The sequence below is a fragment of the Rhinoderma darwinii genome, chromosome 1, assembly GCF_050947455.1.
Source record: "Rhinoderma darwinii isolate aRhiDar2 chromosome 1, aRhiDar2.hap1, whole genome shotgun sequence".
Lineage (NCBI taxonomy): Eukaryota > Metazoa > Chordata > Amphibia > Anura > Rhinodermatidae > Rhinoderma > Rhinoderma darwinii.
Genome location: NC_134687.1, coordinates 360,701,667 through 360,716,128, shown reverse-complemented (window position 1 = coordinate 360,716,128; position 14,462 = coordinate 360,701,667). Strand labels below are relative to the sequence as shown.

Here is a 14,462-nt window from a genome sequence, read left to right as displayed (position 1 = left end):
AGATGCGGGGAACGCAGGCTATTAAGTATAACATTTTTGGGTCAAACACCTATCAAATGTATGATTATAGCATGGGGGGGCTTAGATTGACTGTCCAGTCAGTCTTTAACAAAAGTACCTGAAAATATATTTAGTATTCACAACTACATGACCAGGTTTAGTTTAGTGAAATTTTTTTTACAAACGGATACACTTGCCCTTCCCCAGCATAGTTTTTTGACATTTTTTGTCTAAATAGTTCTTAGAGGCTGGTAGGTTGTGTGAGGCCACATGCACACGACCGTAAAAAACCTCAGTTTTTGCGGACCGCAATTGTGGTCCGCAAAAACGGAGCCATTCCCTTTCATTGAACACTGACACCTTTCCGTAGCACCACGGAAGGGTGTCCGTGCTGTGGAAATGTTCCGGGAATTATGGAACATGTCCGTTCTTTTGCATTTTGCGGGCCGTGCTCCCACACTTTGTATGGGAGCACAGCCCGAAAATGCGGCTGTCAGTCGGCGGCCGGCCGTGCCCGCAATCGCGGCCCGTGTGCATGGGGCCTGAGAGTGTAGGCTCATGTGTGCATGCATTTTATGATGCTATGCTGTTTAAACATAGTTGAGTGAATTTCTATGTGGTCAGGATATAGTAAACTAAAAAACAATAAATACATTGTTGCTTGCACTTTTCATAAATACACAATTTATGAAAATTAATTTGAACAGTTATTTTATTTAAAAAGGTAATTAAATTCCCTCCATCCCCTTATGCACAAATAATCTTTGTAAATAGTATTCATTAATTTTTCATGAGAAACATAACAAAATAGCAGATTTAAATAGCCATAGCTGCTTTCGTTTGACAGTTGTGGCACATTTCCAATGCAGCTGTCAGGTATTTGGCAATAGAACCCAGTATTCAACATAAAAAGAATCGAAGAACAATACACATTGTAACTGCAAAGATAATCTCATAAAACAGATATTTTTATCTCTGTGCATCACCAAATTATAAACAACTTTGCATTGGAATTTACGAGAGCTCAAGTTCCAATAATATGACAATTGCTAAAAGGCCCTGTCAGAAAACATGGCTCCGGAAACAGCGCCACTATGGTCCATAGGCTGTATGTGGTATTGCAGCAGAGCCTCATTCACTTGAACAGAGCCCATGAACACCAGTTATGCTGTTTCTTTCTTTCCTCATACAACCCCTTTAGATGACAATTCTGTGCAAATTCGGTAAATGTCAAATGTACAAACAATAATGATCTCAAGGGAAAGGCAGTATTACTGCAATGTGTTGTTAGGTAGTGATTGATGAAAGCCCTTTGAGTATGAAACAAACATAGCCCAGCTTTATCCCCACTACAACTAATCTCATGAAAGAGACAATAATGACTCCTTTAGGATGATTTCACATGTTTTTGGGAATAGCGTTGCTTTTTTGTGGCGTTCTTCTGGGCAGTTTATACTGTGTTTTTTGGCCAAGAAACCCTGTGACCAGATGTTAGCTGAAAGTCTACAGTGATATATAAAGCACACTACAAATAATGTTTCTTTGTTTGTGGTGTTTTTCTGGCCTTTTGGTGCCTTAAGGACACGCCAATCTTTTTCATTTTTTTATCACTGCGTTCCGAAAGCCATAAATCTTAATATTTTCCATCGATGCAGGTGTACAAGGGCTTGTTTTTTTGCAGGACAAGTGGTATTATTTAATGGATCCATTGTCATGTACATATAATGTATTGGAAAAAAAGTTTTATGCATTTTTTTGGGGGGGTGGAAAAAAACAGCAATTCCGCTATTGTTTTTTTGGGTTTCGTTTTTTCGAGAACCTTCTCTCTGTCTAACCACTTAGATGTTGTGGTTTCTATTGACCAAAACATCTGAGGGGTTAAAAGGAGTTGTTTCCGATCAGGCGTTAAAAGCAGAGTATGAGCTGTAATAAACAGCTGACATCTGCTGGAGATGGTGCGGGCACAACATAGCGCCTGCGCTGTAAATGTACATACGTCACCAAAGACTAATGAGCCTTGCAAACTCTATTAGTTCTCTTAAATGTTACAGGGGTAGGGTTCACTTTAACAACTGTCTTGCTTATCACTGTCTAGCAACTAGACCAGATATCTCTGATCTCCCATATCCTGGGTCTTAAAGTGGTATTCCAGTCCCATAAAATTGATGGCCAATCCTCAGGATAGGCCATTACTATGTGGTCAGTCGGGGTACGAGTCCAGGCATGAACTCTGCTTCACTTTCATTTCCACTGCTTATACTAAGTTTTTTTTCAGGTGGAGAAATCTGCCTCAATATTCCTTCAGGAATTTTGAGGCAGATTTTGACTTACCGGCAGAACACTTGACTTGCCGGCAAAAAACGCTTTCACTGCCTCCTATTGATGTCAATGGGAGGTCAGAGACGGAAATGCCTGAAGAAAGGGCATGACGCTTCTTTTTCCCGCGAGCGCCTTTTTTTCTGCTTGCGAGAAAAACCGCCTCCGCCTCCCATTGAAATCAATGGGAGGCGTTTTTTAACATTTTTGGTGCGGTTCCCGATGCGGTTTCCATGTCAAAATCAGTGTCAAAAAAACTTTGTGCGAACTAGGCCTTAAGTAGTCTTTTTGGCTAATGTTTGTTCAGATGAGTACTGTGGCCTCTACCATTGAGCCATAACAGTAGCCAGAACAATAATTTTGGTTTTATTGCCTAAAGTTAAAAATATATTAATAAGCAATAGGCTAGTTTAGCATTACTAACACTTATATTGGGGAAATGTATTATACTGCATACTTACAGTCTTTATAAGCAGTCTTTTGACTATTTTAGCACATACAGAATACCAGCAGATGAATTTTAAAAGACTGTAGGATGTATTTCACTATGCACTTATATTCTATCGTCTTTTCCAAGAAACCTCGGCAAACACTGGCTATTTTTCTATAAAACCCTATTATTAGCCTTAGTTTCCATTGGAGAGATGCAGAGGAAAAACACTATCATTTACAGTATTACACTGCCTGTCACTGAGATTTCAACATCTCAGCTATGTGAAGTGTAGGCCAATGTTATCATAAACTAGACTTGATCAATACATTCTGAAGAAGAAAATAACAGCAATGTACAATGAATGTAGATACCAATGAACAGAATAAAGAGTTCTTTATTACTCTCATATCTGTACGCTGCCGAGGTAAAATATAGACTAGGCAGAAGTGATGTGGATTTCCAGCTGCTATAGCTGAAGCATCGTGTAGATCATATCAAGAATAGTCAACTTAATATCAACCACTTGTATGTGACAACACAGGTCAGTGAAATAACACACAGGGTTTAGTCACAGCCATAAACATTGTTCACTTCAAGTTTTCAAAGGCTTTCAACATTTGCGTAAATGTAGCTGCCATCACAGCTCATAGAGAGAATGGGCAAATAGAATTTAAACCTAAGCAGATTGGTGATGTCATTGTACAGAAGATATGAGATGATAAAGGAAATGAATATTTTCCTTGACATGAGCACATCTTTCACATTATCAAATATAAAAACATTGAGGCTTTACATACACCAACTAAAGCTAAGTCCGGTAGGTTGACATCACTATAGAGGGTAAAACGTGTATATACTTATGAAAATACCCTGTATGTTTCCACTGCTATCAAGCGTGCAAAAAACAACATACTTATTGACATCACAGTGCAAATAAGGTCATGTACCTATGGGCAATCGTTTCTACGAGCCTTGGAGCCTACTGAACTCTAGGCAGATACATACAATTAATTATTTTTGTTCTCTCAAGCTGTTTTCACTCGAAGTGGCTTATAGGGCTTGTAAGTTTCTTTTCTGAATTCCGGAGTGTCTTTTCTCCTGAAAACGGCATCAGCACTGCTATATCACATTCAACACAGCACATGTTATATACACGTCAGTTCTGTAGCATTATTAATATGATTCTGCGGCTCAGCCAGAAGTTCTATCTCTCACAAAAGCAGAATGCTATGAGCTAAAAAAAATCTTGTCGTATGATGCAGGGTATTCTTTCTTGTATTGTCTATTCAGAGAGCAGTCATGCACTGTATCACGGATACCAGTTCTCCACTGCACGCCAAAGCGGTGATGTCATCCTTTCTTCCTCTCGCTTTTTGTTGTACACACACACAATCCAAATTCAGGAGAACCTGCTAACAATCTAAAGTCTGTGTCTACATTTGGCACATCACTGGAAAACGGCAAATGTAGAGAAAAAAGCTTTTAGCTTTCCGTGACTGACAGAAATTGCCTGAAGCCTACAGCACCAAGTTAGATTGTGTTTCCCAGTTGAATAATACTAATAGTCAGTTCTCATGGTGAGTTCGACAATCAGTTGCTTTTGGCAATTGTTCAATATTTCATTGCTTTGCAACTGTTCATTATTTCATCCCTGTAAATTAAAGGGTTGTAAGAAATAGTTACTGCTTCCCATTAACTAAAATGTATTAATTAGTCGAACTTAAGAGCTTGCCAAATTTAACTTAGCAATTTAAAGCCTTTCCTGGTAATATTTGTATGAATCTGACAATTTAAAGGATGCCGTTTATAGAAAGTGTTAATGCAAATTTTACTGAGCGTAAAAAAGAATGTTGACATTTTATTTTACTTGATTGTAAAATTAATATAGATTACAGACTTTTCTTTTTGCATTGGTAAGAAGTTTGGATTCCCTTCTATTTTAATTGGGGTCCATCAGCATGTTATTGACTGCAGTTCAAAGTAGTGTATAACCTGTGTATGGAACCAAGACACACACCTGTAGCCCACTGATGAGGAGTAGGGAAGCTGAAGGGCATTTAAATTGTGATGCCAGTTTACAGCAGGAGTGGCCAGTCATTTTCAGTACAGGGTTTACTATTTGTGTAGTTAAAGAAGACCTCCAGTTGAAACACAACTTTCTGCACCCCCCTACCTGACTGTATACCACACTCTATACTTCTTTTATGTATACTGTACTTACTTTTTGAACTGCTGCCTTGTCTGTGCTTTAAAAAAGCTTCCAACTTGATTCTTAGATTTCCCTAGCTTTCTCTTCCTCTCTGCTTTGCTATCAATCCAATGATGCTTCAGCAGAGCATCACATGACCAACTAAAGACCACACCATTTCTGCATGCTGGGGGACACTGTGATTATCTTTCTCTCTATATTCTCCTAAATAAGCTGAGAAACCATAAGTATACAGACAGGGAGGCTGCACTATATTCTTCTACATTATACCTGTGTGACAGGAACCTGTCTGAGTATCAGTGGTACCTCATAATAGAAGTTTCTGACCCCTGTGCAAAACTAGTGTGGTACAGGAACTGCTGAAGCCTGTGATGGGTGACACATAGATCTCCATAGACTGAAGTAGAGAAAGCGTGTCACCGAGCCTGATTCACACTGCTGCTAAGCAACCATCCCAGTCTGATATATAGAGATAGAAACAGCAATAAAAATAACAGGTGAGAGACTGACACATGGAGTACCATAATGGTACACATGGGAAAGTTTAGTTTTGGCCGGAGTGTCCCTTTAAGTGTTCTACCAACTGATGTATTCAATTATTAAGCCTATTTTTTTCCAGTACACTTTGTACGATTAGAATAGTTAAAGATTGCTTCACATTAAGGGGAACCTGTCCTGTCGAAGATGCGGTCGGATCTGTGGGCAAGATGTTATAGAGTTGAGCAGGTTGATATATAGTTTTATGCAAAAAGATTCAGGATAATTTGTATTTTAGTTATATAAATTCCTGCTAACTATGGGATTAAGAGTCCAGTGGGTGGTTCTGCTTAGTGATTAACAGTAGTCAATACCACCCACTGGACTCTTTAGCCCACAATTACAAGGGATTCATATAAAAAAAAATACAGAATACCCTGAATCTTTTCCTATAAAACAATATATCAATCTGCTCAGCTCCTCCTGCTCTATAAGATGCCTACTGCAGATAGGACTGCATGTTCAATGTGACGGGTTCCCTTTAATAGAACACTCAGTATCATGTGCTCACGCCTGATAAAAAACCCTTTAAAATAGAACATCTGATTAACGATGATCTAGTAGATGCATTATAATAGCTGCTAGGTATGGCACATATTCTATTGGCATGGTACTGAAAAAATATATTCCAGCTAAATTATTTGCGTCTGTATCTTTAAAATTAGTGATTATTGTTTGCATCAAAAGCAGTGTGATAATTACTGAGTATACCCGGATCAATGATGTGATCAAATCCATTTACTTCTCTCCCACATTATAGTGTAATATATGTATAATTAATAAGGTTTATTTATCTGCCAATATACACGCTTTGCAGTGATTTCTCTCTATTTCTCCTCGGCTATTTTCTAGGAAGAGTAAAGATTTTTCTTTCATCTCTCTGAAGACCTTTTGATTCCAGTACTGAACATATCACCTGCCTAGAAATTGGCAAAATGATTGCCGCAGACAGCTGTATGAAATGGCTATAAGCACAATGATTTTGAGAAGCTGACTCTTGACCTTTGACAAAGCAAAACCATGGACCTCAAAAGATAAGGTATTCTCATCCTGATGGAAAAGGTCAATGTAATATTTCTAAAATGAATATTGCAATTCTAGTTATATTGTGTTGGTATTATTATTGTTAGGATTTATAAGAAACATAGGGAAAACACATATATAATGCGGGAATGAAACAATATAGTATATGTGGAAGAAATAAAATGTATATAATAAAACAGACGACTTCTCTATAATGGTTGCTTTACTCCTGATTTTCTAAATTTAAGTGAATCCACAGAACAAATCTCTATGTTAATCTCAGTTCCTATGAGAACATTATAATTTTATTGCAGTAAAAATCTGACCTAAATTCCAAGTTGATGCTTCATGAAGCAGATAAAATATGACAAAGTTACCTCCAGTTTCTCTATTGCTTGTTGATCAAGTTTTATCACTGTTGCATAGCAAGAAGTGCCACCATTTTTACGTTTCCATATGTATTAACTTCTATGAGAAACTGTATTTAAAGGGGTTGTCTCACAACGACAACACCTGTACATGTACCCTCTTAGGGCATATGGTCGTCAAATTGGGAACCATGAGCCAGGAAACTATGAGCCAGAAAAGAGAGCTGCTATTCTGGGGGATCCAGCCCTCCATGTATTACATGGTGAGCCGTTCATTTGGCCAACAAATAATACTACCTCTAGCCTAGACTGAGTGTATTATCCTAGTGATAAACAGCTGTTTGGAGGAGGTTAGAGAAGCCGGACCTACAGTGATCTGTAATCTCCGTGCTGATTTCTATTTAAAAAGAAGTTGCCTTTGTGAACCAACCCCTATAATTTCATAGTTAACTACCATATTTGATCATATCTTTTGACACCTTTCGGTCCAGCGTCGTAATAGTATATCGCAGTGAGCGAGTCGTTCCCGCAGACCGACAAATTATTACAGTGCAGTGATGGCGCGGGCACAGGAGTTTTGCCCATGCTATCACTTGTGGGTATGTGCACATGCCATCCATTCCTGGCTGTTTAAGCCCATAGATGCCGTGGTTAATATCGACTGCGGCACCTGAGTGGTTTTACAGAGGGTGGAGGCTCCCTCTGTAAGTGCACCACCGTGATGTGATTGAGAGGTGCAGATTGGTTGCCATGGCAGCTGGGGGTTTTACAATGGCCTCCAGGTCCATCATGTAAGAGAGACTGTTGGGCCCTGACTAAGGCCTCATGCACACGACCGTATTTTTTCCCACCCGTAAATACTGGCGTAAATACGGGTCCGGTGTCACACGTATTCGACCCGTTTTGCACCAGTATTTACGGACCCGTGCCCGTAAATATGGGTCCGGTGTCACCCGTATTCCACCCGTATTTCCGGGCACGTTTTTGGCGGCAAAATAGCACTGCACTAATCGGCAGCCCCTTCTCTCTATCAGTGCAGGATAGAGAGAAGGGACAGCCCTTTCTGTAATAAAAGTTAAAGAAATTCATACTTACCCGGCCGTTGTCTTGGCGACGCGTCCCTCTCTTCCCATCCAGCCCGACATCCCTGGATGACGCGGCAGTCCATGTGACCGCTGCAGCCTGTGATTGACCTGTGATTGGCTGCAGCGGTCACATGGGCTGAAACGTCATCCAGGGATGGCCAGGACGTCGGGCCGGATGTCGAGAGGGACGCGTCACAAGGGCAACGGCCGGGAGACCGGACTGGAGGAAGCAGGAAGTTCTCGGTAAGTATGAATGTCTTTTATTTTTATTTTTTACAGGTTGCTCTTTATTCTGATCGGTAGTCACTGTCCAGGGTGCTGAAAGAGTTACTGCCGATCAGTTAACTCTTTCAGCTCCCTCGACAGTGACTATTTACTGACGTCGCTTAGCAACGCTGCCGTAATGACGGGTGCACACATGTAGCCACCCGTCATTACAGGAGCTCCATAGACTTCTATGGACTGTCCGTGCCGTTATTACGGCCTGAAATAGGACATGTTCTATCTTTTTTAACGGCACGGGCACCTTCCCGTAAGAAAACGGGAAGGTACCCGTGGCCAATAGAAGTCTATGAGCCCGTTATTACGGGTCGTAATTACGACCCGTAATAACGGGAGTTTTTACGGTCGTGTGCATGAGGCCTAAGACAGGGCCTAAAAGGCCGCCTGTCCGTGTAACATTAAAGTATAACGCATTGCAATATATAGGAGTATTGCAATCCATTATAGAATGGATCAGGAAATCACATGGTCAAGTCCCATAGAGGGACTAAAGATAAAGTTAAAAAAAGTTGGACAAAATTTATAGAAAAATAAAATCCTAACAAAAAAATCAAAACAAAATGCTTCTCCCTTACAAAATGATTAAGAGAAAAATACAAAAACATTAAAAGACTAGAGATAATTGATAAAGCCGCATCTGTAACGACTGATACTATACAATTAGAAATGCTATTTATCCCACAAAGTGAACAAAAGCAATGGTCATCTTGTCTCTCAAAAAAAAAAACAATAAAGAGCAATCAAAAAAAATACTCATATGCACCCCAAAGTGGTACCAATGAAAACTACAACTCAGCCTGCAAAAAATAAGCCATCATTGACTGTCAAAATCTATCTATCTATCTATCTATCTATCTATCTAATATCTACCTATCTATCTATCTCATATCTATCTATCCAGTGGCGTAACTACCGCCGTAGCAGCCGAGACCCCCTGTAGATAACACCATACATCCCCCTGTAGAGAACGCCATACAGCCCCCCTGTAGATAACGCCATACAGCCCCCCTGTAGATAACGCCATACAGCCCCCCTGTAGATAACGCCATACATCCCCCACTGTAGAGAACGCCATACAGCCCCCCTGTAGATAACGTCATACAGCCCCCCCTGTAGGGAACGCCATACAGCCCCCTCTGTAGATAACGCCATACAGCCCCCACTGTAGATAGTGCCATACATCCCCCTCTGTAGATAACGCCATACAGCCCCCCTGTAGATAACGCCATACAGCCCCCACTGTAGATAACGCCATACAGCCCCCACTGTAGATAACGCCATACATCCCCCTCTGTAGATAACGCCATACAGCCCCCCCTGTAGATAACGCCATACATCCCCCTGTAGAGAACGCCATACAGCCCCCTGTAGATAACGCCATACATCCCCCTGTAGAGAACGCCATACAGCCCCCCTGTAGATAACACCATACAGCCCCCACAGTAGAGAACACCATACAGAGTCCGTCCTGTAGATAACGCCATACAGCCCCCTTTGTAGATAATGCCATACAGCACCCTCTGTAGATATCTACAAAGGGGGCTGTATGGAGTTATCTACAGGGGGGGGCTGTATGGCGTTCTCTACAGAGGGGGCTGTATGGCGTTATCTACAGGGGGGCTGTATGGCGTTAGCTACAGCGGGATGTATTGCGCTATCTACAGAGGGGGCTGTATGGCGTTATCTACAGGGGGCTGTATGGCGTTATCTACAGGGGGGCTGTATGGCGTTCTCTACAGGGGGCTGTATGGCGTTATCTACAGGGGGGCTGTATGGCGTTAGCTACAGCGGGATGTATTGCGCTATCTACAGAGGGGGCTGTATGGCGTTATCTACAGAGGGGGATGTATGGCGTTATCTACAGAGGGGGCTGTATGGCGTTCTCTACAGAGGGGGCTGTATGGCGTTATCTACAGGGGGGCTGTATGGCGTTATCTACAGCGGGATGTATGGTGCTATCTACAGAGGGGGCTGTATGGCGTTATCTACAGGGGGCTGTATGGCGTTATCTACAGGGGGGGCTGTAAAAAAGGGACTATCTACAAGGGGGGGTTGTGTGGCACCCAGGGGAGGGGGGGCTGCAGTCAAAAGTTTGCTATGGGGCCCAGTCTTTCCTAGTTACGCCCCTCTATCTATCTATCTATCTATCTATCTATCTATCTATCTATCTATCTATCTATCTCATATCTATCTATCTATCTAATATCTATCTATCTATCTATCTATGTATCTATCTATCTATCTATCGATCGATAGATATAGTGCACTCAGAATGTGGTGACACAAAAACAAATTATTATTAAAAAAAAGAAAAAGTTTTAAATTGTGCAAAAGTAGTAGAAAAATATATATATAAATGATATATACCTGATATTCATTTATAAATGATGATAAAAAATAAATAAATAGACAAAATAACTAAAAAGCTGCTATGCTACAAAAGTAGTACTATAGTTCCGCCATCATTGTTGTCATTGATGGGTTAGGTTAGATTAACATCTGCGTTGCATATTCGGTAAAAAATGGTAAAGAAAATAGAGCAGCATGCTGCCCTATTCCTTCCGGTAAATCAATGGACATCCTGTCAGAAACCCATTAAAGTCAAAGGGTTCCGTCGGGCACTGTTAGTGCCATACAATGGCTCCGGAACTTCTGTTTTTTTGGTTCTTCTGTACCTATGATGGTTCAGAAGAACAGAAGAAAAGATCACATATGTGCACCCAGCCTCAGATACCTAATGCACAAAATAAGTTGCATCAGTATTTCAATCGTTTACAAACTGACCACAACAGATCACATCGGATTTAGTGTCTAGCCCCCATTGACTTTAATGAAACGAGTAAGGTACACTTTGAATAAATAAATAAATAAATATATATATATATATATATATATATATATATATATATATATATATATACACTACCGATCAAAAGTTTAGGGTCACTTAGAAATTTCCTTATTTTTGAAAGAAAAGCACATTTTCTTTTCAATGAAGGTAACATTAAATTAATCAGAAATGCACTCTATACATTGTTAATGTGCTAAATGACTATTCTAGCTGCAAACGTCTGGTTTTTAATGCAATATCTACATAGGTGTATAGAGGCCCATTTCCAGCAACCATCACTCCAGTGTTCTAATGGTACATTGTGTTTGCTAACTGTGTTAGAAGGCTAATGGATGATTAGAAAACACTTGAAAACCCTTGTGAAATTACGTTAGCACCGCTGTAAACAGTTTTGCTGTTTAGAGGAGCTATAAAACTGACCTTCCTTTGAGCTAGTTGAGAATCTGGAGCATTACATTTGTGGGTTCGATTAAACTCTCAAAATGGCTAGAAAAAGAGAGCTTTCATGTGAAACTCGACAGTCTATTCTTGTTCTTAGAAATGAAGGCTATTCCATGCGAGAAATTGCAAAGAAACTGAAGATTTCCAACAACGGTGTGTACTACTCCCTTCAGAGGACAGCACACACAGGCTCTACCCAGAGTAGAAATACAAGTGGGAGGCCCCGCTGCACAACTGAGCAACAAGACAAGTACATTAGAGTATCTAGTTTGAGAAATAGACGCCTCACAGGTCCTCAACTGGCAGCTTCATTAAATAGTACCCTCAAACCGCCAGTGTCAACGTCTACAGTGAAGAGGTGACTCCGGGATGCTGGCCTTCAGGTCAAAGTGGCAAAGAAAAAGCCATATCTGAAACTGGCTAATAAAAGGAAAAGATTAATATGGGCAAAAGCACACAGACATTGGACAGAGGAAGATTGGAAAAAAGTGTTATGGTCAGACAAATCGAAGTTTGAGGTGTTTGGATCACACAGAAGAACATTTGTGAGACGCAGAACAACTGAAAAGATGCTGGAAGAGTGACTGACGCCATCTATCAAGCATAGTGGAGGTAATGTGATGGTCTGGGCTTGCTTTGGTGCTAGTAAAGTGGGAGATTTGTACAAGGTAAAAGGGATTTTGAATAAGGAAGGCTATCACTCCATTTTGCAACGCCATGCCATACCCTGTGGACAGCGCTTGATTGGAGCCAATTTCATCCTACAACAGGACAATGACCCAAAGCACACCTCCAAATTATGCAAGAACTATTTAGGGAAGAAGCAGGCAGCTGGTATTCTATCTGTAATGAAGTGGCCAGCGCAGTCACCAGATCTCAACCCCATAGAGCTGTTGTGGGAGCAGCTTGAGTGTATGGTACGCAAGAAGTGCCCATCAAGCCAATCCAACTTGTGGGAGGGCCTTCTGGAAGCATGGGGTGAAATTTCTCCCGATTACCTCAGCAAATTAACAGCTAGAATGCCAAAGGTCTGCAATGCTGTAATTGCTGCAAATGGAGCATTCTTTGACGAAAGCAAAGTTTGAAGGAGAAAATTATTACTTCAAATAAAAATCATTATTTCTAACCTTGTCAATGTCTTGACTATATTTTCTAGTCATTTTGCAACTCATTTGATAAATATAAGTGTGAGTTTTCATGGAAAACACAAAATTGTCTGGGTGACCCCAAACTTTTGAACGGTAGTGTATATATATATATATATATATATATATATATATATATATATATATATATATATATATATTCAAATATTTTTTTAGATGGCCATTGGAAGGTGATAATGGCAACATAATTAATTACTACAGGCAACTGCTCTGCTCTACCAATGTACTATTTTTGAAAGCTTTCCCTACTGTGTGTCAAACTAGGTAAATGTACCAATTAAATTAATCATAGAGCATTTGCAAAAACCTATAATAGTGCTCAGTTATAAAAAAAATACATCACTAAATGCTAATGTAAATGTTACTTGCACATTTTATTCCTGTGTTTTTATAACATTGCATATAACAGAACTTGCATTTACTATAAATATATATACATTTTCAAACTATATAATCATGCATGGATGTCATTACCAATTCTCCAGGTCACAGAGGTCTACAGGATATATTAGATATAAATTTATTCTAACGCCATGAAATGCAAATGTTGACTATATGCTGTTACGATGTATAATTTCACAATCTGGTTTAGCAGAACTTTCACGGTGAAGCATACCAGCGCTCTAGGCAATGAATAAATATGTACACAAATGAGTACAGTCCACTATGGCAGGCAGTACTGGGTGTATTTTTAGTAATAGTTAGAATAGTATATAATTCCTAGACATGCGATTCTATAATAATGCATATACTAAGAAAGAGGTTTAATGAATGCTTGTGTATACATGATAAGCTCAGATTGACATTAGAATATATAAAACCATTAATAAAACAGCTGGTTCTAAGAATTTTTCTTAATTATAAGTGGGCAGCAGGCAAATCGACGGGGTTATCGCAACACTAATGAGTTATAACCATACTTAATGACAGATTTAGTACATCTGTATGTCATTATTATTTAACAACACTATATTAGCAATTGGCAATTCGATTTTCATTGTATTCCCCACAAAGGACTAAGCACAATTTGTATGATCATAAAAAAAAATCCATAGCAAAAATATATGCTTCCTTGTTTATAAACAATCAGTACTCTGGCGTTTCATACGTAAGAAAAGTTGGAATACGATGTGATACATTTATAAAGAGGCGAAAGCCTCTTCATAAATGTGTCGGATATTTCAGCCGGGCCGTGCATCACAATTGTGGCGCAACGACCACGGGCATGCACGATCAATTCCCCCCATCGCCGATAAAATAATTTAAAAAAAAACACAAACCTCACTGCTCCTCTACTCTCCTCCGGCTCCCTCATCACTGTAGCTCCACTCGTATAAGGATCTCACGCCGAGCAGCATCAGGGCCTTATCTGCTACGCAGCACTTCAGAGACATCAGTGATGCGTCACATTCAATGTCCTGATGCTGCAAGCCATCATTACGTTGTATGAGCCATGCTGGAGTAATGAAGGAGCCAGAGATAGAAAAGGAGAGGTGAGCATCATTTTTTATTTTATTTTTCATGTCCAATGAGGGGGCTAGGAGCTGGCATAGATTTCCACTAGAATTGATGCCAGTTTTCTGGCGTAAATTCGAATACATTTGTCAGCCCTGGGTGGCCACGCCCCTTTTTGTTGAGGCCATGCTCCTTTCCCACAAATGTGGCGAGGGTAGCAGAAAATACTTTTTGGCCCTTTTGCAACTTTTCTATGCCAAAAGACTGGCACACAAATATTGATAAATTACCCCATA

General features: G+C 40.1%; 1 protein-coding gene across 50 annotated transcripts in view; it reads right to left on the bottom strand.

Annotated features, from left to right (window-relative positions):
* PTPRD (protein tyrosine phosphatase receptor type D) overlaps positions 1-14,462 on the bottom strand; it is a 1,823,241-nt gene that overhangs the window by 146,369 nt on the left and 1,662,410 nt on the right. The gene's annotated exons all lie outside the window — the stretch shown is intronic.